The sequence below is a fragment of the Sphaerodactylus townsendi genome, linkage group LG05 (assembly GCF_021028975.2).
Source record: "Sphaerodactylus townsendi isolate TG3544 linkage group LG05, MPM_Stown_v2.3, whole genome shotgun sequence".
Taxonomy (NCBI): domain Eukaryota; kingdom Metazoa; phylum Chordata; class Lepidosauria; order Squamata; family Sphaerodactylidae; genus Sphaerodactylus; species Sphaerodactylus townsendi.
Window position 1 is genome coordinate 44,826,550 of NC_059429.1, and position 23,097 is coordinate 44,849,646.

Genomic DNA, 23,097 nt, shown 5'->3' on the forward strand with positions numbered 1-23,097 from the left:
CATAGGACTAAATGCATAGGACTAAATTAAGACTGATATAGAAAACATAGACTGATATGGATTGATATAAAACCTCACACATTTTACTTTTATGAAAATATTTATATTCTATCTTTCCTATGGCTCAAGGTGACTTATTAGGCATAATTAAAACATTTCCATTTAAAACCAACAAAATAAAACCCCAGATAACGCTCTAATCACCTCCAGAAAAGATCCCAACAGTTTAAACTCCACTGAAAGCTCTGGCAAATGAAATGGCCTTGCAGCACTAAATGAAATGGCATTGCAGAACTAATAATGGCACTCCCATCACCTCCTCACCCATTCTACTAAACCAGGGGTAGGGAACCTGCGGCTCTCCAGATGTTCAGGAACTACAATTCCCATCAGCCCCTACCAGTATGGCCAATTGGCCATGCTGACAGAGGCTGATGGGAATTGTAGTTCCTGAACATCTGGAGAGCCGCAGGTTCCCTACCGCTGTACTAAACAAAAATGACAATGGAAAGGGCATGGTTTCTGGTTGACACCAGGCTAGGACTACACATGATGAGAGGGAGGGTCATCTCTGTCCTTAAGCCTTCCCACTGTTTTGTGCCCTGTGAATTTTTTCTCATCCAGAATTCTAATGGTCAGTTATATGTTGACTGAGCAGCCTTTTTGTCTGTCAATATTGCTATGCAGTTTTGTGAATGTCATGATTTAGAATTTGTGTATTCACTTCATGTTTTCTCACTTGTAAATTAAATCAAATAGTGAGAGTATTCTTCAGATGTTCAATTTAGGCACTTTTCAGACAGGAAGATTAATAGCTCTTTAATAACCTTTTCCTTAATGTCAGAAAATAAAATAATAATAAACTGGCACCAGAGGCTTATAAAGTTCAACAAAGAATCAAATGTGTTTATTTACAAAAACTAAATGAGGAAGTTTTTTCTGGCAAAGGATAAAAAGATACACACACACACACACAAGAAGCTGATGTTAGAGAGGTTACTATTTACAAGTTGTTTCAGTATCTTTTTACAATCGATACAGGGTTGACACAGGTTACTATCTTTAGTGCCTTCAAGATGTTACTGTCATTTCAAGTATACACACAATGAGGACCCACCAGTATAGGTGCATAGTTTTCTATTTGGCTTTCTAGTTTATGTGCTAAGCCCTTAATTCTGCCAACAAGTAACTTCAACCTACACAGTTCCTCAGACACTAATACGAAGACAGTCTCTTCTCTAGAGTGTCTCTCTCTCACGGTGCTTCTCACAGTCTCTTCTCTAGAGAAGGATTTGGTGCTTTCCTTCAGAAAACCCAATCCTTTCTCCCTTTCAAAATTCAACCACCCTTAGTAGTTTCACTGCCCATATCTGGGTTAGTTCTTCTCGAGAAATTAACCAAGCCACTGGTGGGATCAATCAGTGTCACTGTGATGTGGCTAACTCCAGGACCTTTGCACAGCTTTCCTATTTTAAATCTGTCCTTCCTGGCACTTAACTAGAGTAGCTCAGAACTGGCCCTCAGTTACCACAGAATGGAGCTCTATCAGAACTCCCATTCCCTCTACTTTTCAATTCAGTTTTCTCCTCAAAACTCTCAGTGGTCTGGCTAGGAATGCTGTGCAATTCTCTCTAGCCAAACACATGGAGTTTCTGGTTAACCTTTTGGGCTCTCAACATTCTACTTCCTAAATGTGTCCAAATGTGTCATTTGTACAGTAAATGTACAGCGGGTTGCAATTAGGATACAGTAACCCACTTTCCTGTTTTTGTGTTCACATGCACCTGTGCAGGCAGTGATTGGAGCCCACAGAAACAATGTGGGTTACTGTCACACCTTCGCATGGAGGTACATCTATTTTTTTATTTACCTCCCACTGATGCGTAGCTACACAGGCATGCACATATAAACTTCCACAACCATGCTGTCTCACAATATGACCCTTTGCACCTGCATGACTATGAAGATGTAAGCTTTGGGGAAAAAATTTAAAAGGAAAGCACAGTCGAATAAAGTGCCGCCTGCCTGGCCATTCGCTCGCAAGCGGCTGCAACCCAGGATTTTTAAAAAGACTCGCAGATACAGTAATTCTTGAAAAATGTCACTTGAGGGATATAACACAGGGCAGACTCACTGTAGGGGTGGGATCCGTGTGAAGTTCCTCCCCAAAATGGATATTTTTACCATCCTTAACTGGTCTGTGCAGAAGGGGCCTAAGTGACTATATACATTATAGCTACCAAGTCCCCAAATCTGTTTTTTTGCCAGCTGCAGGAGAAAAAAAAATAAAAATATGCATGGTTCTAGGAAACACCAGGAACTCTATGGAAAGAATTCCCTGATGGTAGATGAGATCTTATTTTTCTTTTTAACTTTTTCCCAGGGATGCTGTTCTCCCTAACACACACACACATACAAAGAAAACCCTCCTGCTTGTCACCAGGAGGGCTTCCCTAAGTGAGGAAAGAGACAATTGGTGGCATTCTGAGGATTGTGAATGGTACAGTGGAAGAAAATTGTACCTGCATATGGCCTTGTTCTGAAAGATGCTTTTTGAGCAGGCATCTGGTGGGGTATAAGGACCCTAGTGGAAAAGTTTACATTCAAATTTTTCATCTCACAACTGCCATTCTCCAAATTCTGATTTTGAACTGTTGCTGATCTATAGAAAGATACCCTTTCTCAATATCTTGCTATCTTCTAGTTTGTCCTGATGTGACTAATATTTGGTATTCTTTGAAACCAAAGTTCAAACACTGTTGTGCCCATAGCTTTTGTTGGCAATCTATTCTGCAAATGTGTTGCTGTCAATACTACCTCACCCCAATATTTGTTTGGTAATTTAGACTGTGTCAACATACATCTAACCATCTCCATTAAAGAATTTTCCCCCTTTCAGCTACTCCATTTTGTTCAGGGCTGTATGGTATTGTGTGCAAGTGTGTTATTCCAATCTGCTCCATGTAACATCTAATGTGGAGTGATATGTACTCACCACCATTCTCAGTAAGTATTCTTTGTGGTTTCCTCCTGAATTGATTTTCAACTTTTGCAACAAAACTTTTCAATTTCTCTGCAGTTTCCATTTTGTCCTTTAAAAGATAAGTTATGCAGTATCTGGAAAAGTCATCAATAAATGTAAATATATACTTATTATGCCCACAAGACATTGGTTGAATTGGATCACATATATCTGAATGAATAAGTTGCAGAAGCTTTGTTGAACTTCTCTGAGCTTCTTTGGGAATAGAAGGTCTTGTTCCTTTTCCCAAGAGACAACCTTCACATGTTTCACTGTTACAATCAACTTTGCAAAGTTTAATTTCCATTCCTCTCACCAGACCTTTCTTCTGTAGGTCTGTTATAATCTTGAAGTCTCTATGCCCAAGCCTCCTATGCCACAAGTAGATACAGCTTGTACCCAAATTACTCTTGACTGTATTCACTCTTTCTTCAGATGTGTCTAGTACAAAAACTCCATTATTTTAAAAACATTGCATAGAGAACTCCACATCTGTTTCGATTAAAATTTACATTAAAACCACATTTGGGCAAATTTTCAGTTCTGGCAAGTAAACTATATTTTGCACATCATTACAAAACAGTTCTTCCACCTGCAACACATTTAAGCAGTTCTGATTCTTTTCCTTGAACAGAAATTCTGTTATCATTTGCAGTTGTAATTGTCTCTGACAAAATTTTAATTAACTCTCTGAAAAATTCAGAATGACATGCCACATGTCTTAAAGCCCCTGAATCAATTAACCATCTGCAAGAGGTAGAAAAGTTAACTTTGTTACTATTATTAATATTGCTATGATCTGAGATTGCTATGTTGTTTGGATGTACAATAAAAACACTTTTAGCATGCCTTCTGCTTCCATTCCATAGCCTTTGTCAGTGCCATTTTGTTTTAAACAATTTTTAGTAAAATGACCAAATTTGCCACAATTATAACAATGTCTAGTTTTACCTCTTTTGTCTATACCCTGTAAAGAAGAATTCATTTTAAAATTATACTTTTCAGACTTTCGTCTGTAAAGTGTTTGTGTTTCACCCTCTGCTGCCTTCTCTGCTCTCATAGCAGCCTTTTTTTAAGGCTACATACTTCATAGAAAGATCAGCTTTAGTCTCCTATTCATGTATCAAACAACTGCAACTTTCAGGCAGACTTCACATAATTAAAATAACTTTGTCCTCTTCATCAAATTTGTTGTCTACAGTATTTAAATTATCCATCAACTATGTTACATTAAATGTTTTCTAGCTCTCCTCCATTTTATTTAAAATCAAACAACTTTCTGGATAAATACAATATTGCATTAACAGTGTTTCTTTCACATAACTCTCACAAACCCAGCCACAGTTCCTTGGCAGTTTTAAAACACCTTATCTATATCTATAAACGCGAAATACCACTGACTGACGACTGACTCATCAACAGAACTCAAAAACCACTGAACTTACAAAGTTGAAATTTGGCACTATGTGGTTCGTTATGTGGTTTAGGTGCTCAAGTTATTACACATTTACTGTTTAAACTGCTCATCTCTGGCCATCTGCGCGAACATTCTAAGGGCAAATCAGCCCCTCAGTCCACAGACATGCTGCACGAACATTCTAAGGGTGACAGTTAAACACCACCAGCTTCAACAAACAGGCTGCAAACAAGCATGCTGAATGTCACCCCGAAGTTAACAGACAGGCTGCGAAAAAGTACTCCTCCACCCACCCTCACGTTAACAACACCACTACAGCCAAATACAATCAAAACAGATTACAAACCACACTATCACCTTGGACTACTAAACATTTGTCGGGTTTTGCATATGGACATCAGATTGAGTACTGTGCAGACAAGTTTACTGCTCTTGGCCTCCGATCACCCTGTGCTTGGTGTCGTGCTCTGAAGTGGCGGGATGAGTCCCCAGGAATGTGCTGCAGTGGCGGTACAGTCCAGCTTCCTGCCCTTCAACCCTACCCTGAACCTCTTCACAGCCTTCTCACTCATCAGCATCCAATGGCAGAACACTTCCTTTCTGCATCCCGAAAATACAACGGCTGCTTCTACATGACGTCTTTTGGAGCCCACCAGGTAAAAGGGAGCAATAACACATTGAATTAGAAAAAGACAACTACAGGAAGTTGCTGCAAAATATGCGAAAACAAACCCATCAGTTCACAGACAGGCTGTGAGGAAATACGCTGCATGTCACCCCAAAGTTCACAAACAGGCTGTAAAGAAGTATGTTGAATGTCACCCTGAAATTCATAGAGAGCCTGTGATGAAGTATGCATAGCAAAGCATGGGTGCCCTGCTAGTATAATATAAATCACTGTCACTCACAAATGTTGAAATCTTCGCCCTTGCCTTTCTGTCTTTTCTCTTCCACTGAGTGTTCTGCGTTTCTTCTGTTGGTGAAGACTCTTCAACTGTATCCCAGAAATTCTTTTTTACAATCTCATTTTCCATCCTGAACCTCCACAAAGGATAGTTACTTGAGGTGAGAATAGGTACAGTAGGCTCCAGAACTTTCAAAGATTTATACTTTTGGACACGTTTGTTATCTTCAGGGGGGAAAAACACTCTGACATGGCTGGGCCCATAGCCCTTTTGTTAGAGAGGAATTATACAGTGTTTCTTTTTGAAGAAGAATAACAACTTTACTTCATAACATTATAGAAACACAACAGTAAAACAGTACACAGAGAGGCAGTTTACATGTTCTCTGAGGAGAATATGTCAGACACTGACAGTTGAAGTGACACCAGAGGGGAGGGGCTAGTTCTGGAGTGAACATTCTGAGCAAACAACCCCCTCATTCCATAAACAGCAAACATTCTATACCAAATAGGCCTCAGTGTTTTTTCCAACAAAGACATCCTGTTAAACAGAGCTTCTGCCTAAATGAGTAATGCATAACCTCACTCCCCAACATTTTCAGGCTGTTTTTACCTCCTGTGGCAGCCATTTTGTGGTTTTGCCCACCACCATTTGTTAGAAAACAAAAATACCTGTAGGCTCAAAAAGATTGAAATTCTCAGCTACAGGGAATTATGGTAGGTGCACCTTGTCATGTCACAAGACTACAGACATGAGACTGGTTGCATCTTACAAATTCCTTCTCCTGAAAGCAATTAAGGTCAGATGAAGGGGACAGGAGAGAGACTATATATTGAACTGACAAAGACAATTTCCAATCAGCAGAGTTACATAAATATTGCAAGTGAAGAGGATTGCAGTAATTGGGTCATCCTTCTGAAGAGTGGAAACCAATCACACTGCAAATTCACTGGCTTCACTGGTGTTTTGAGAACCATTTTGTATGATAGCACATAATTTGATTTTATGTGCACATAATAATACATCTAATAATTAGAAATATAAACATATTAAACTGTCCTGTACTAATTCAAACCATGCCCGACTGCGACATCTCCTCAGTGCTGCAGATGGAAGAGATGCCTGGGCCATTTCTTCCTGGTCGTGGGTACACACAGTGAGGGCACCGTGTATGAGGCTGAGAGGTGCGCCAGCAGTGCCACAAATGCACTCAGCAGCTGCACCACCTCTGAATCTGGATCCTTGCTCAATAGGTTCAGATCTCCCAGCTCACAAATCATGCTCCTACTCAAAAATCACAGAGTAGGTGTAAAGGCAGGCACCAGCAATTCGCAAGGCAGGACAGAGATATTAATTCAAGTTGCTGCCCCAAAACTGATCAATCAGCACGCAGAACAGCCAATCAGAATGTGGGACACCAGGAATGTTTGAGCATACGTGGATATGCTTGTGGTATAAATACAAAAGACCCAGGCTTGTGCAAAACAAACTGGAGTATTTCCTCCCAGTCTTCACTCAATTTCTTCATGGAAACAGGCAGCAATGCAAAGGGAGAAACCCAGAGGTGGGATCCAACCAGTTTTCACCATTTCTCTAGAAGTGGTTGCTAATTTTTTCTGAGTGCCGAGAAGGGGTTACTAAAGCAGCCTCCCTGCCCAATAGGGACTGGAGGTGTGTGTGTGCGGCAGCGCCACTTTTTGAATTCCACCACCATCGGAACCTCTTATTAAAATTTTTGGATCCCACCACTGGAGAGACCAGGATAAAATAGACCCAGATTGTATACTGATTGTAATCTATATATATAAAAATCTAAACGTATGTTTGTCCCTGATGGTCTCCCTCAGAAGCTGCTGGACGGATCGCCCCCAAATTTTCACAGAACATTCCACCCTGTTGCAGGCAGGTAATCGGGCCTTCAAATCACTGAAAGTCCATACCTGAGCCAGGTAAAACATCTTTTTCCTGGCGCACCAGGCCATGAAGCTGGCTGTAACTGTCACCCTTAGAATGTTCGTGCAGCATGTCTGTCTGTGGCCTGAGGGCTTGGTATGAGGGCTTAGAATGTTCACTCAGATGGCCACAGATGAGCAGTGAAAACAGTAACTAGGTAATACTGTTAGGTAACACGAGTGGAAGTGAAACACATACACACTTTGCCGTGTGAGACGTCAGGTGGGGTTCCCCCCCTCACACGCTGGTAACTTTCGCTCTCTGTGCCTCACCCACTGCTACCACACAACACACATATTCTCATACACATCCAGCTCATCCTCACACACCTCACTCTGCCCTCCCTCACATCCAACCACCACTTACCCACTTCCTCACTTATATTAACCACAGCTCTCTTTTACTAAAAGCGAGCTGGAGTTTGCCTTTTTCGTCTAAGAAAATCCGCGGGGTGGGGGCGAACCAACACTACCAGCTCCATTTCTTTTGCACGTGGTCCTTTAAGAACCCAGGGAGCTGGCCTCAATCTGAGCGCCTCACCACCCTGCCTCTGCTGCCTGACTGGGATAGCCTGCTTGCCCCAGTTCTGCCTTACCCAAGCCAGGACTGTGCGTGTCAACCAGCCTCATGGACAGCGGGATTCGCACTCTGGACAGTTCCACTGTGGAATGGAAAGGGTTACCTTATACTAAAAAAACAAGACAGCACCATATATAACGATGTTCATTGAAAAGGGAAAGGGAGATTCCATTTGACCACCCCAAAAGGCTATGCTGCGGATCATTGGACCTGCATGGACATCTGTGTGGGTTGTGGATTGTGATGAGAAGGACAATTGCCACAGCAACACGTGGCCGGGCCCGCTAGTCCAGTATAATTGTGCTGTGCAGAAACAGCCCAACAGTGCTGTGTTATCTGTTGCACTTAATTCACTTTCACTACCATCCACATGAGATTGATTCCTACATTTTTTCCCAAAGACAACTTGGGAGGGTGAAAGCTTCTATAATGGCACATCCGGGTCATCATAAGTGCTGTATGAGTCACTGTTTCTGCAGCAAAAAAAGTCACCAAGTCAATGCTGAGAGGAAAAGAAAGAATATCACAGTTGGAAGGAAGAAGATAGTGTCCTGATACCACAAGTTGAGGACAGGCAAATGAATTAAAAGTCTGTAATTACAAAGCAATAGTTCCATTGCAGCAAAATTAAATGGGGTCACTGGCAACTTAAATACAAACAATACTTATTCCAGCCTAACCTTTTTGTGAGTAAGAGCTAATTTTCTCTGATGTCATCTAGATCAGCCATTGTATCAGCCATTCCTGAAATGGCAGATGGACAAAGTTTGGAAAAACAGGGGTGAGGTATTTTTTCCAACAACCAGAGGAACAAACACATGTTTTAGGGAAAATAGGGCAAAGATCTACTGACAGTGAATTATGCTGCCATTGTACCATAAACTGAAAAAAGTACAAAGGAAACAGAAACATTTGAGGAATGGATGAATCCTGTAAAAAGTTGTGATATCTCTTTGAACTGACACGGCCATTTTAAAAGACTGCTCTAGCCATACCAAATGTCACATTATAGATCTATACAGTAGAGGTCCATAACATTTTTCACATTAGGGATGTGGGAGAGAAGCTGAAGACTGAGAATAATTACAGTTTCTTTTTTTTTTGAGAAACTCTTTCACTGACAGGAAATAAAACAAAGAGAGTTCCTTATGATTACTGTTATCCCTTTCCTTTGAGGAAGGCCATAAACTTTGTGGAAGAATTCCACAAAATATTTTTGACATATTTAGAGTTCCTTCTTTACTCCAGATTTAATGCTTCATTTGTGTGAATGAATCATGAATACTCAAGGATGTCAAATCAATAAGGAATTAATTCTGTTAGTCAACCATGTGCCATTAAGTACACGCTTCTCAGATATCTTAAGCTTCATACTCAGAGGTGGGATCCATCAGGTTCTCACCAGTTCCCGAGAGTGGGTTACTAATTATTTGTGTGTGCCAAGAGGGGGTTACTAATTGGGTCTGCTTTTCCGTTAGAAATTCCATTAGGTCCAAAAATCATAAAGTCCTGTTGTTTCCTATGTGGCTGGTTAGCGAAGGTAGAAAACGGGATAATTCTCCCTGTTGGGCTGTTTTAAAAACATGTTTTAGAAATATGGTAAAGTTCCTTGTTTAAGGAAAGTATCCTTCTTTTGATTCCTAGAAACAAAATTAAGTATTTGAAAGTATTAAGTATTTGACAGGCAGTCAATTAGAGGAGAAGTAGTTGATTCCATTGGCAGTAGACGATAGGACTTGCTATAATGAGTTTAAATTATGGACAGAAAGATACCAGCTGGAAATTAGGAACTTTTTTTTTAACAGTAAGAGTTTTTTACAGTAACAGAGAAATTATTATTGCCCCACCCCGGAATGCCTGGCCATGCCCCCGTCATGCCCCGCCCAGCCCCATTGGCGCTACACCACTGTTTGAATCCCACCACCATGGGAACCTGTTACTAAAATTTTTGGATCCCACCACTATTCGTACTAGATGTTATGATGTTCCTAAAAGTGCTGCTGCTAATGAAAATGAGACCTGTGTGTCTCATCTGTCCTTTTCCTTCCTTAGTGCCTACTACAACTTTCCTTCCTTAGTGCCTAGTACAACTTTCTGTGTCCTGACATAATGGCTTTCCCTATCCATCCACCACTTTATAAGCTGCTGCTGCTAGGTGTAAGATAATATCAAGACATGATGCAATATCAGGACATGGGTAAGTTGCACTAAGTTGTAGATGGGAGGAGGGCAGCCTGCTATTTTTGGTGACAGTTATGCATTTATTGCAATGTCTTGTCTCTCTTTGTTTTGCAACATCATGGGCACTGTAGCCTAAGAACTAGGGTCAACACACTTAGAAGTGAATTGCCAGGCTGGGATAACACATTTCTGTTAGGTCAAAGTTGTTGGGAATCTTATTACTGAACCATGTTGGAGCTGGAGCGTTTGTATGTGATAAAAACAAAATTTATTTTAACCACATGAAAACAAGAGGGCAGTACTAGCCCATTTCAATAATAGAAAACAAATGCTAGATATCAGTTTATTCTCACAAACTCTCACAAAGTCTGAAAACCCACAAATATCCTTTCATTAATTTGAAAAGCAACCTATTTTTTCTTGTAGAAGGAGACTTAAATCAAAAGACTAACTATTTAAATAGTGTTTCTTTTTAATAGCATCTTCCTCTAAGAAGTTTACCAGTATAATATCCTTCCGACCAGGTTAGATTGAGAGAGAGAGAGAGAGAGAGAGAGAGAGAGAGACCTAAGATCATCTATCAAGGTTCATAACTTTGTACATTTGACTCCTCAATCCATGACCACCACTGTATCAATTACATCATGCTGCCTATCTTGCCTCTAGTCCACACATAAGGTGTGTTCATATGCTTGATTAGATATCACATGAGAAAACAGATTCCTTTCAATTGTCTTTCCTCAGAGATGAGAATAAATGTGTGGGTGCTGCATACCTTTTTTCCTTGTAATGGGACTCAGAAGATTAAAAGTACCGACTCTCATCCAGCTGTGTTAGTCACCATATTAAAAGCCTAAGAATCACCTGCAAATTCCTAAATAGTTCATTATGTAATACTAGGAGTACTGTCTCTGACAAGCATTTCCCCAGAATTTGATCTTACTACATCTATATTCTGTCAGAAAATTTGATATTGTGGAGCTCCTGGTAGGGACAATTGAGAAATGGAGGTTAACCAAGCCCCTCCCTTCATTTTAGACATTCTGTGATATCAATCTTATTTACATAAATATAATGAGATATTGTGGGGTTGGATTTCCTAGAATACAGTTGTTAGAAGATATGACACTTCATTGTTCAAATTAATGATATGTCTTAAAAATTTTTACTGCATTAAGAAAGAAAGAAAGAAAGAAAGAAAGAAAGAAAGAAAGAAAGAAAGAAAGAAAGAAAGAAAGAAAGAAAGAAAGAAAGAAAGAAAGAAAGAAAGAAAGAAAGAAAGAAAGAAAGAAAGAAAGACAGACAGACAGACAGACAGACAGACAGACAGACAGACAGACTCATATAGCCTATATGGCACTCACACTCATATTAAAAACCCACTCACTTCACTTCAGTTTCCTTACCTTTTTTATTTTTAAAGTCATACAGATAAAAGGAACATTTCAACATCGAGTAATAAGCCAAGATGTGGCTCGAAAAAAGACCTGAGGCAAGTTAAAGCCCAATTTAACTTTTGCTCAATAACTTCACTTTTTCTTAATCAATCATTTATGTAGAGAAAAACTTCAGCTTACCATACCAGAACATTCCATTAATAGCTATTATCCTTCTGGCCAGGTGAATATCGAGATGGAATTAGAGAATAGCCTGGTATTAGAAAAAAGTCCTGATATTTCCATTTAGGTTGCCACATGGTGTCATTATACAACATAAAGAAGTTGACAAAGAAGCTTTAGCATGAAAAACTATTTGAACAAACCATTTGATGAAATCCTTGGAATACAAAACCATCTGGAGAAATTAGAAGTCATGTGGGAATAATTCACAGCTAGGAAAAAAGTGTTATATTCATTGAGTAATTAGCACATGACAAATTATTGAACAGCCCTGCTTGCAAATATTTTTCAAAGCAAAATTTCCCTGGCACTATAAAAGGTTGTTTTTTTTAATATATCCACTTGAGGCCCTTCCTGTTTCCGCCACTGAAGTTACAAGGATGCTTCTATCAGAGCATTTTGTGGCTGAGCCATGTGAAGCAATAACCACATGGGTCAAGAAGCCACAGTGGAGAGGGAGGAGTAAGGTTGGAAAATTATTAACTAGATATTGCATCTAGTTGGACAATTTTTGGAGGTTTGGTGGTGGAGACTAAGAAGAGCACAATTTGGGGAAAGGAGGAACCTCTACATTATATAAGGCCATATTGTCCATCCTTCAACACAGCTATTTTCTCCAGGGAATTAATCTAGTTATAACAAGCAGGAATCCGCCAGGACTTGCAGGAGGCATCTCATTTCTCTCCCACTATTTCTTCTTTCTATTTACTGAAAGCCCCCATAGCCTCTCCCCTTTTCCTTTTTCCTTCTCTCCTTCCCTTCCAACAGCCACCATACACTTATCTACCCCTCTGTCTTCAGCATTCCCTCTTCTTCCAGCCTCTACCAAGGACCGTGGTGAGGAAACTGCCAGCATGGCCAATTGTAGTCCATGAACATCTGGAGTGCCATAGGTTCGCCACCACTGACCTAGGAAAACTAGGGCCCAGTTGTGTGGTGGGCGCCATGGAGCCAGACCCATTTTCATGGCAGGGAACCCTTACGAACTTGTGAAGGGGAATCACACTTTCCCTTTCCCTCACAACCGCCATACTGACTGGAATTTTTAGCAATATTTAAAAAAAAATATTAGGTGCAAAGACTTTTGTATAAACAGAGGCTACCAACTTCCTTCCCATTCCTAAAAAAATAAAACCACAGAAAGCTGCATATATACCAGGGCAGGAAATACTTGTCTTTCAAATAGTGTGCTGGCAATGAGAAACCAAAACAGAGACTCCGCAGCTTCAGATACATTCTGTTGCCTTTTTTCCCTCACTTGTTTGCAGGGGTGGGATGGGGCGGTGGGGGAATTGTTCAACTCAGACACTAACCATGGAAAAGATGTGAAAGGCTGAAAGGAGTAGCTGAAAAGTGAATGATAGCCTGATTGCTGTGGTTTCTCAGGTTTTATCACATTAAAATAGGTTTAACTCTTCAGTGCCTAGATCTTTGCCAGCAGTGGCAGTGAAACGGCTTTGTTGCAGAGAACGAGAGAAGGAAAGAGAGGGAGGGAGCGTAGATGACTCCTGCATAATGTGTTTCATTAATAAGTATCATTCTCTGTCATAGGAACATTTTGGTAAAAATGTGTTCTTTGAAATTAACCAAGTGGTACTCTAGTGGATAGTAAAGTATAATTAATTAGTTGTTGGGAGGGGTGAATTTAGCACTATAAATGAACAGAAGTTTTGTGTCCCCCAAAATACTGAAGCATTTAGCACCTTCTTTGCAAGTGTGGCGTGAACTTTTTTAAAAATTATGTCAGTAAAAAACTAGGGAGATGAATCTAAAAGATTCCTATGAAGTCACAGAAAGTGTGCTAGTTGGTAGTAAGGCACACATTGGAGGGCGCATGTGTGACACTCTTAAGTTGATTGTCCAGATTAAAAGGTAGCATAGTTTGAAACAATCTCTCATCAAGATGCTAGTACAGTGTTGTAGATAAGGGTATACTGAGACCATGGCCAAATCCCCACCATCAATAAAGCCCACGCTGTTCGCAGCAATAAATGCAGTTTCAGCAAACACTCCCCACCACTTACCTGCCAAAGCTGTCTTCATCCTAGTTCTGTCGCACATTCCACCCGTAATCGTGGGTTTTTCCTGCTTGAAAGTGAACATTTTGAAAAAGCACACGTTGAAGCCAGATCCGCGGGGAGAATCAGGGATCGAATCTGCGTTTGTTTTCACGCCGTTGGAGTGACACGATGGCTTTCCAGTGAATCAGGGACACACCAAGCAAACGTGCACATGTGCGTGCAATTAGGTAATATTGTTCCCACGTTGCAATGTGGGACGTTTAAGCAAAAAAATTTTTTAATGAATTTTCAATTGGGATGGAGTAATGTTCCCACTCTGACCCAACAGCCAATCACATTCACTGATGCCATCACGTAGTGATGTTGTGACATCGCGACATGGTCGCGTGTGAATTTTTTTAAAAAAAGGTTTTGCCCCAACACAACACGATGGCCAATCAGGACAAGGAAGAACATGCCCGCTGAGCTGATCGCATGTCAAAGGGGAATGTTGCTTGGATCTCCATTATTTGAATCTGAGATAGACATCTAAGTTTTCAGTGGAGTGGGAAGGGAGAATGTAAGATGGAAAGGTACAGTTTCTTTTGAAACCTGATTGTATCCATATTTAATTTCTCGGTGGGGATTCTACCCATGGTTCAGATTCTGTGGTTATTAACCTTTAAATCACTACCACACCTCAATCTTATCATCTAATGTCCCCCAATTTATTTATTAAAATAATTGCCTGCTATATTTTCCACAAACCACCTTACTGCTTGATTCCTGTTTGCTGTGCCTCACTTGCTAAGGGCCTCAGGGAGAAGTCCTGAATCAGGGATTTTTTTTCCACAGTGCAGGGAGAACCATATAAACAGTATTTCTTTGCTTGCTATCAAAAACCATTGTGAGCAAGAAGAATGGCTTGCCTAGAAAACCAAATGCACTTTATTCTCCCCCACCACTCCCACACCCACACTTTTCTGCATGGGCGATTTACAGCAGACCAGGGACAGCAAAAATGCCATCCCTGGGCAGCTGTTCCAGGGTCCTGGTCGCCCGGGAGCGGTGTGAAGCCGCTCCTATTAACCACGCAAAACTAGCGAGGTTTTTCTAAAGCACCATCTTCCCATCGGCACAGTGCGAACAGCACCGGCAGGAAGACGCTGCTTTCCCCCTCCCCCCACTCACTCTCCCATCCTTTGTCACTTTGGAGAGCTGCAGAGCCCCGCCCATGCTGCCCTCCGACCCCTGGAGGTTGGAGGGCAGCATGAGCGGGTCCCTGCAGCCCTCCATAGCAACAAAGGATGGGACGGTGAGTGGAGGGGGGCGACCGGAGGTGGCTCCGTATGGAGCCGCCTCTCCAGCTGAGGGGGAAGTGCCAGCCGCTTGCACGCTGATTTATGCCGGCGGAGGCTCGGATCCACGCATGTGCGGAAAGGGCCCAAGTTTTGAATGGTTTCTGAGGCTTATAGATCACCAACAAAATGGCCTCTGTCAAGTCACAGGTGGCAGATTTGTGGCAATCCTGGTGGGGTTTTCAAAGCAAGAGGCATTCAGAGGTGGTTTGCCATTGCCTGCCTTCACTTCATGAGTATGGTATTCCACAAAGGTCTCCTTTCCAATACTAACCAAAACTGACCCTGCTTAGCAACTTGCATCTTATGAGATCAGGCTAGCCTGGGCCATCCAAGTCATGGCAAACAAACATTAATAGCATGCATTTTTGTCTGAAAATGAATATCCATAAAGGGAAATACTTGCAGAACCCACACACGAAACACTCTTCAGAGATCTATACATTGCTTCTGCCATGTTTAACTGCTTTCCATTGGTCCTCATTCCCAAATGTCATGAAGCCAAAGAGAGTCCCATTGTTACCATTTGTTCTTCCTCCCGTCTCTTGCCCTCTTGTTTTGTTCCCTCCTTTGTTGCTTTGATTACTGTGGCAATTTAGATTGTAAGCTAAACAGAGACTGTTGAGAAAACTCAGCAATGAAGGAATAAGAGGGGAAGTCCTCCTATGGATTAAAAACTGGTTGAGAAACAGGAAACAAAGGGTGGGTATAAATGGGAAGTTCTCACAATGGAGAGATGTAGGGAGTGGTGTCCCCCAAGGATCCGTATTGGGACCAGTGCTCTTTAACCTATTCATAAATGACCTGGAAGTAGGAGTGGGTAGTGTGGTGGCCAAGTTTGCAGATGATATCAAATTATGTAGGGTGGAGAGAACCACAAAGGATTGCGAAGAGCTCCAAGCAGACCTTGATAAATTAGGTGAGTGGGCTAAGAAATGGCAAATGCAGTTCAATGTAGCAAAATGTAAAGTGATGCACATAGGGGCAAAAAATCCAAACTTCACATACACGCTACAGGGGTCAGTGCTATCAGTCACAGACCAGGAAAGGGATTTGGGCGTCTTAGTTGATAGTTCCATGGGAATGTCAACTCAATGCATGGCAGCTGTGAAAAAGGCAAACTCTATGCTGGGGATCATTAGGAAAGGAGTTGATAATAAAACTGCAAGGATTGTCATGCCCTTATATAAAGCAGTGGTGCGACTGCACTTGGAGTACTGTGTTCAGTTCTGGTCGCCACATCTCAAAAAAATATTGAAGAGATAGAAAAAGTGCAGAGAAGGGCAACGAGGATGATTGAAGGATTGGAGCACCTTCCTTATGAGGAGAGGCTGCAGCGTTTGGGACTCTTTAGTTTGGAGAGGAGACGGCTGAGGGGGGATATGATTAAAGTCTATAAAATTATGCATGGGGTAGAAAATGTTGACAGAGAGAAATTTTTCTCTCTTTCTCACAATACTAGAACCAGGGGGCATTCATTGAAAATGCTGGGGGGAAGATTTAGGACTAATAAAAGGAAACACTTCTTCACGCAACGTGTGATTGGTGTTTGGAATATGCTGCCACAGGAGGTGGTGATGGCCACTAACCTGGATAGCTTTAAAAAGGGCTTGGACAGATTTATGGAGGAGAAGTCAATCTATGGCTACCAATCTTGATCCTCCTTGATCTGAGATTGCAAATGCCTTAGCAGACCAGGAGCTCAGGAGCAGCAGCAGCAGAAGGCCATTGCTTTCACATCCTGCATGTGAGCTCCCAAAGGCACCTGGTGGGCCACTGCGAGTAGCAGAATGCTGGACTAGATGGACTCTGGTCTGATCCAGCAGGCTAGTTCTTATGTTCTTATGTTCTTAAGCTCCTTAGGTTATGGGCATCTCTTCTTTCCCAGGAAGCAAATGCTCTCCCTGTAACCCTGGCACCAAAGCTAAGGAATTCCCAGCACCATTCTGGGAATTCTCTGTACTCTGAAAGGCTTCCATGGCCAGAAGCAATTGGACGCTGTAGCTTTCTGGGTGTGGTCTGGTAGTTTTAGTCCCTAACATTTCACTCACATCAGTATATGGCATCTTCAGAGGGATGTCACATGCCTCTGAAGATGCCAGCCATAGATGTTGGTGAAACGTTAGGAAATAAAACTACAAGATCACGGCTACATAGCCCATAAGACCCATAGCAGCCAGTTAGCCTTTCTGTTTGTCCAGAGATTCTCAGATTATTAACTGTTAGTTATGCTTTTACTCTGTTGATCTGTGTACCAGCCCCTGCCATTCTTTGAATTTAGTCTGTTTTGTATACCACTATATTTTGCTATTACTAACATTACCTATCATTGCTGCTGCGTCTGATTTGATTTGATTAGAAATACTATATTGTTGAATTGCATTGATCCTAATTTTATTATATATTTCCCTGGTTACTTTTGGTGATGACCAGAAACTGGCTCTTTTGTTGAGAATGCAGGAGATTAGACAGACAGACAGACAGACAGACAGACAGACAGACAGACAGACAGACAGACAGAGATGATAGTTAAAATGAAATAGAAATCCCTGTAGAATATCATGTACCTTAACTGAGATATATAAGTTAATAATCATTTCAAATCATAAGTTGAATCCAAAAGTAATTTTCCACCTTAGGGGATGATTTTTTTTCCACATCTCTCTCATATTTCACAAATCTCTTACTGTACCCCCCACTTTCCATGAGCATCTCTTGTTTCCCAAGATTGGCACTTCAGTGTTCTCATGAGTTACAATGGGAGGAGGGAACTGACAAATATCAGCCTTCCTTTGCAAAATGATCTTTGAATTCAACGCAATATTTATTACTTGTTAAAGACTATCATTTGGCTGTAATTGCCATTATTCAAAAAAGCAGTGAGTCATCCACAAATACAAATCTAAGCATTTTAATTGTACATAAACTTTGCCATTGTTCTTTATATGTTCAAGGTGTAGTCATTTGGATTGTGTAAGAGTTTGAACTGGCTCCAATCTGAATGAGGAAAACAATCAAACTGTGCTCTGATTTTAAAATCTTTTCTTCATGACCTTCTTTCATTTTTTTCTTTCAACTTTCCTATTACTATTAGCACCTTGCTTTAGATGAGCAGAGTCTAAAAGGTATCTTGGGTGACCCCTATTTTCAATCATAACGGGTTATGAAAAATGCATTTAGATCCAGAACTCTGGTGTTGAGTGCCATACCAATTAACCAGTGCCTCTAAGTGGAGCACACGGAATAGGGAATTAGCACAAAGGGAAAAAAATGCCCCTACCTGAATGTAAAGTGGATAGCAATGAACTGTAAGTTATGTCATGTTCTGTTATGTAGCATCAAATCACAGTAGGGTGTGACACAACGTCAGCAACATGAATGGCACAAATGTGACATGACTGTGAAAAAATTGAGTTCCTTTTCTTAAGAGAGCAGTTTTACCTTTAATCAGATTGCTGCTGTCAATTCTGTTAACGGCTCCCTGACCCTAATTTTCAACCAAGAGAGATGTCTGGATTTGGAAGGTGAAGACCTTCTGCACAGCAAAAGTTTAACATTCTAGGCTAACATTTTGGAGTGAAAAATACTCCTCCACTTCCCCCATCACCACCACATCCCTTCAGCAGCAGCTAAGGTTTAATAAGAGGGGGTTTCTTTTTTACTTTACTGATACTGAATCAATAATTTCATTTCTCTATTACAAATCTTAAAACAATACCAGCAAAAAGTATACTGGAATTTTACTTACTCATGTTTAATTATTGATGCAGGCTTCTTTAAACATCTTTGGCTCCCTGAAACAGCCCTTTAGAACTGTGTTCCATTTCTCATTGCTTACCTATTCTGTTTGTTCTCCAGCTCCCTGATCCTTTTCGATTTTCTGCAGGTTAGCAAGTGCTGCATTGTCTGCTTTTGAAATGTGTCTTTAGGCATGCTTTTGTTTGACAAGGAATGCCAAGGCTGAGCTGACAAAGTCTGTTTGAAAATCTTTTTCCAGGTATACAAGATCAGTAAGTCTGTTCAATGTATTCTGTGATTAGTATTTTTCTTCAGATATTTATATCAACATTTCAGTTTTCGTGAAAGATGTTCCCCGAACATACTTGTCAGTGAGAAACTTACTCAAGGTAAAGTAACAGTATCATTTATATATTCAAATGTAGAAAAATATTTATGGTAAACAGTTGACATCTCTCTCCCTATAACTTGAAAGAAATGTACCTTTAACAAGCACTCCTCCCCGTTTTTTTTTTTTCTTGGTGGGTGAAACAAATATCAACTCAAAGAATGTGTCTCTTAGGTCTTTGGGTTCCAGCTCTTCGCAAGACCCAAATCTAATATTTATATTTTTGAACCCTCCCCATTGTAATGGCATTTAACATTTATAAGGCTAGACATACAGGGTTTTTTTAAAAGGATTTTCATAGATCTGGCACAGGAAAGTTACAATTTCCAGCCAAGCTGCATTATTTTCAGTAAATGCTTATCTTTGTCCTTAGCATGTCTCTACTACAACTTTGGAACTGGGCTACTAACTCTTGAAAGGGAAGCCCAGCACAGGATCAGTCACTCATAGCTCAGTCCAGTAGTGTCAAGGAGTGAAACCAAGTGGGGATGGCAGGTGGAAACCCTGTACCCAGAGACAAGCTAAGGCGGAAATACATAGAGCCAGCAGAAAATATTCTACTCATTTGAAAGTGCCCAGCTATTCCACATACTTATAAGCCCTAACAAACAATAAGTTGAGCTAGAGTGTTGTGGGTTTTCCGGGTTGTTTGGCCGTGTTCCAGTAGCATTTTCTCCTGACATTTTGCCTGCATCTGTGGCTGGCATCTTCAGAGGATCTGATGGTAGTAAAGCAAGTGGAGTATATATACCTGAGGAATGTCCTCTGAAGATACCAGCCACAGATGCAGGCGAAACATCTGGAGAAAATGCTACTGGAACATGGCCATACAACCTGGAAAATCCACAACACTCTAGTGATTCTGGCCATGAAAGCCTTCGACAGTATATTGAGTTGTTTTCCAGGATGTGCTAGATCCTTAATTCCTTAATAATACTTTACATATATCCAGTGGTGGGATCCAAAAATTTTAATAACTGGTTCCGATGGTGGTGGGATTCAAACAGTGGCGCCGCCACACACACGCACCTCCAGTCCCTATTGGGCAGGGAAGTTGCTTTAGTAACCCCTTCTCGGCACTCAGAAAAAATTAGTAACCACTTCTAGAGAAGTGGAGAGAACTGGTTGGATCCCACCTCTGCATATATCTGAGTTCTGTATGAGTACCTACCCCAAGTTATATGCTAATTTGTTTCTTGGTTGAAATTTCTGCCCAAAACAAATTTGTAACAAAAGTAAAATGAGCTGAGTAGTTTTAGGTGGCTGGAATTCATAAAGTAGTATCCGCTTTTCAAATAACAGTTTTTCCATATTAAGGAAAGAGATAAAAACAGTGGCAATTTTGTTAAGGAAAACAATTTCTGAGGCACACGTACAAAAAAAAAAGCTTTAGTAGAAAATTCCTTCACCTTAAAAGACACTAAAGAATTAAAAACCAAACACTCTCCCTTACCCTTCCTTGTGTGAAGAAAACAGCATCCGGACAGAAGGAAGGGGTATAGTTGCACCAGTGAAAAGTTGGCAAGTTGATAACTACTTTGAAAACCAGTTTCAACAGTGGTGTGATTCAGCAGGTTTGCACCACTTTAATAGAACTGTTTGTTAAAATGCCTCTTGTAAACAATTGCTTATTAAAATATTTAAATCCCACCACCGGAACCGGTTGTTAAATTATTTGAATCCCACCACTATTTCAAGGTTATACCTTCTGAGCAAAGAACATTGGAAACTGACTGTGTAAACAGTATGCAATTCCAAACGCAAAGAAGGACCACCATGTCACAACACTAAACAGATTCTTTAGGAAAGTGAAACTGGTTCCATTCCAGTTTAACTTTTGGGCCTGGATGTGCACATGTTTTCCAAGTACAACTCTAGGTATCTAGGGATGGCACTTTTGAATGTGGTACAATGTTTTGGCCAAAAAAGGGGATGCGCATGCAAGTCTCTAGGCAGACATAGAATTTAAATCATTATTTCATACCCTTTCCTTTTCTATTCCTCCTCTCTGTGTTCATTGCTACACTGACAACAGTCCTAAGCAGAGTTATACTCTTCTAAACCCACTCAAGTCAACATGCTTATAGGAGTGTAACTTGGTTTAGGATTACACTGTTAGTTTTCTTCATCTGTTGTCTCCTCATTACCAAAATTAAGATTTTATGCTAATTAGGGAATATATTAGTAATTTTGCTCGAGTTACTCTCACATTGAAAAAGATAAATTCTGTGTGCAACAAATGAGTACATCAGGAAGAGATATTCTAACGTAGCCCATTCTCAAAGTCCAGTAGTACCTTAGAAACTCATGAGTCATCACTGACTTCTTCAGGTGTGTATAGAAATCTTTTGTATGGGACAGGTTACAATGGGAGCGAAGTTGAGGCCGAGGGTTAATTCTGTCATGAGTCTTTCACTGGATTCTCTATGTAGGGAGACAGGAGGTAGATAATACTGCTAACAGGACCAGCGCAAGCAATCATGTCAATGTATACTTTGCATGCCTGATATGATCTCTCTTTTTGCCAGCATGCAGACACTTCCTTCAAAGTTCCTTGGGTTAAGATGCATACATTGCTGAGTGCAGCGATGCATCTACCCACACAAAACTAAACCAGGGTTGGTCACATATTCCTAATTGTAAATATCCTGACATATTTGGGAGTAATGGGCTTATCATGTATTTAGCAGACATTGTACCTAAACAGGAATAGAATAAAAGCTGCTCATAACTTGGAAACATATATATTTTGCTTGTGATCTTTTGACATTTAGAACGAAACCAAGCAGTTCAGTCATCTTACAAAGCAGTTTCATTTAAAAGGTGCCGACTTCGCTAATTAAAATAAGAAACACCTTCTGTTAATAATTTATTAGAAATATAGGACAGGATAAAGACAGCATCTAAAAATACCAGCTGTGTAAACCAGGTTTGAAATGGCTGTGTTAAAACTCGGGGGTGGGAGGGGACCCTGAAATTCTTTGACTCGCTTTCTAACAGAGCACAAGAAAGGAATATTTTAGTTGGTTCTTACCCTCCAGGCAAAGTAGTATAAAACCCCTGGCCTGATTCCAACCCCATTATCAAAGGACCACTCACCTAATCTAAAAAAGCAGCTCTTCATCAATTTATCATTAACAAGAGCATTACAATATAATGCAGGGAAACGGCTTTCCACCAGGGATTCAGTTAATGGGAGGCTGGAGCTAGATAACAAGCATGGCTACAGATATACCACAGTAGGTGAAGGTAATATACATATATTCTAGGCAAAGGAACACTGCAAACAGCTCCCACCCCCACTCCCACTAATGAATTTTCCTGGAAGAGTCAAAGGGGGGGGGTGATTAAGTGGCATTCAAAATTGAAGTCTTGCAGTATATTTTCTGCCTCATTTGCCAAATAAGATGGTTATTGCACAACATGTCATGAAGTTGGTGTGTACAAATTGCTAAGTCATAGACTGAAATATGAAAACGCGCCCTTGTTATCAAGTTACGAACATAGATATTCTTGTCAAGCTGGTATAGACAAGACCTTGGCTATCCCTGTTCTGTTTCTTTCAAGCATCTTGCTAGGATCACGGTTATAAGTAACTTTTTTTTTTACCAAAAACTTGTTAAATTCTAAAATTAGTTTCCTATTTTTTTAAAATATGTCATGTCACAAAACAAGTCTTAGGTAGGCAATAACAGTGCTACAAGTGAAGTGCCATACCCACTCAACCTCCCCTGGTTTCAGTAAAGAAGGTTTCACTGGTCAGTTAAATCAGGCATTCTCATTCTTGCCTAGGGTAATTTAATGGTAATAAATTTGATAATTAGAGCAACAAAGCTCACATGTGGTCACCCTTGCACATTATTGATCAAGCTCACACCTGTTTTCCACTGTAATATTTGGTATTCCCAGACTACTCCTGTTGGAGAGCTAGAAAACT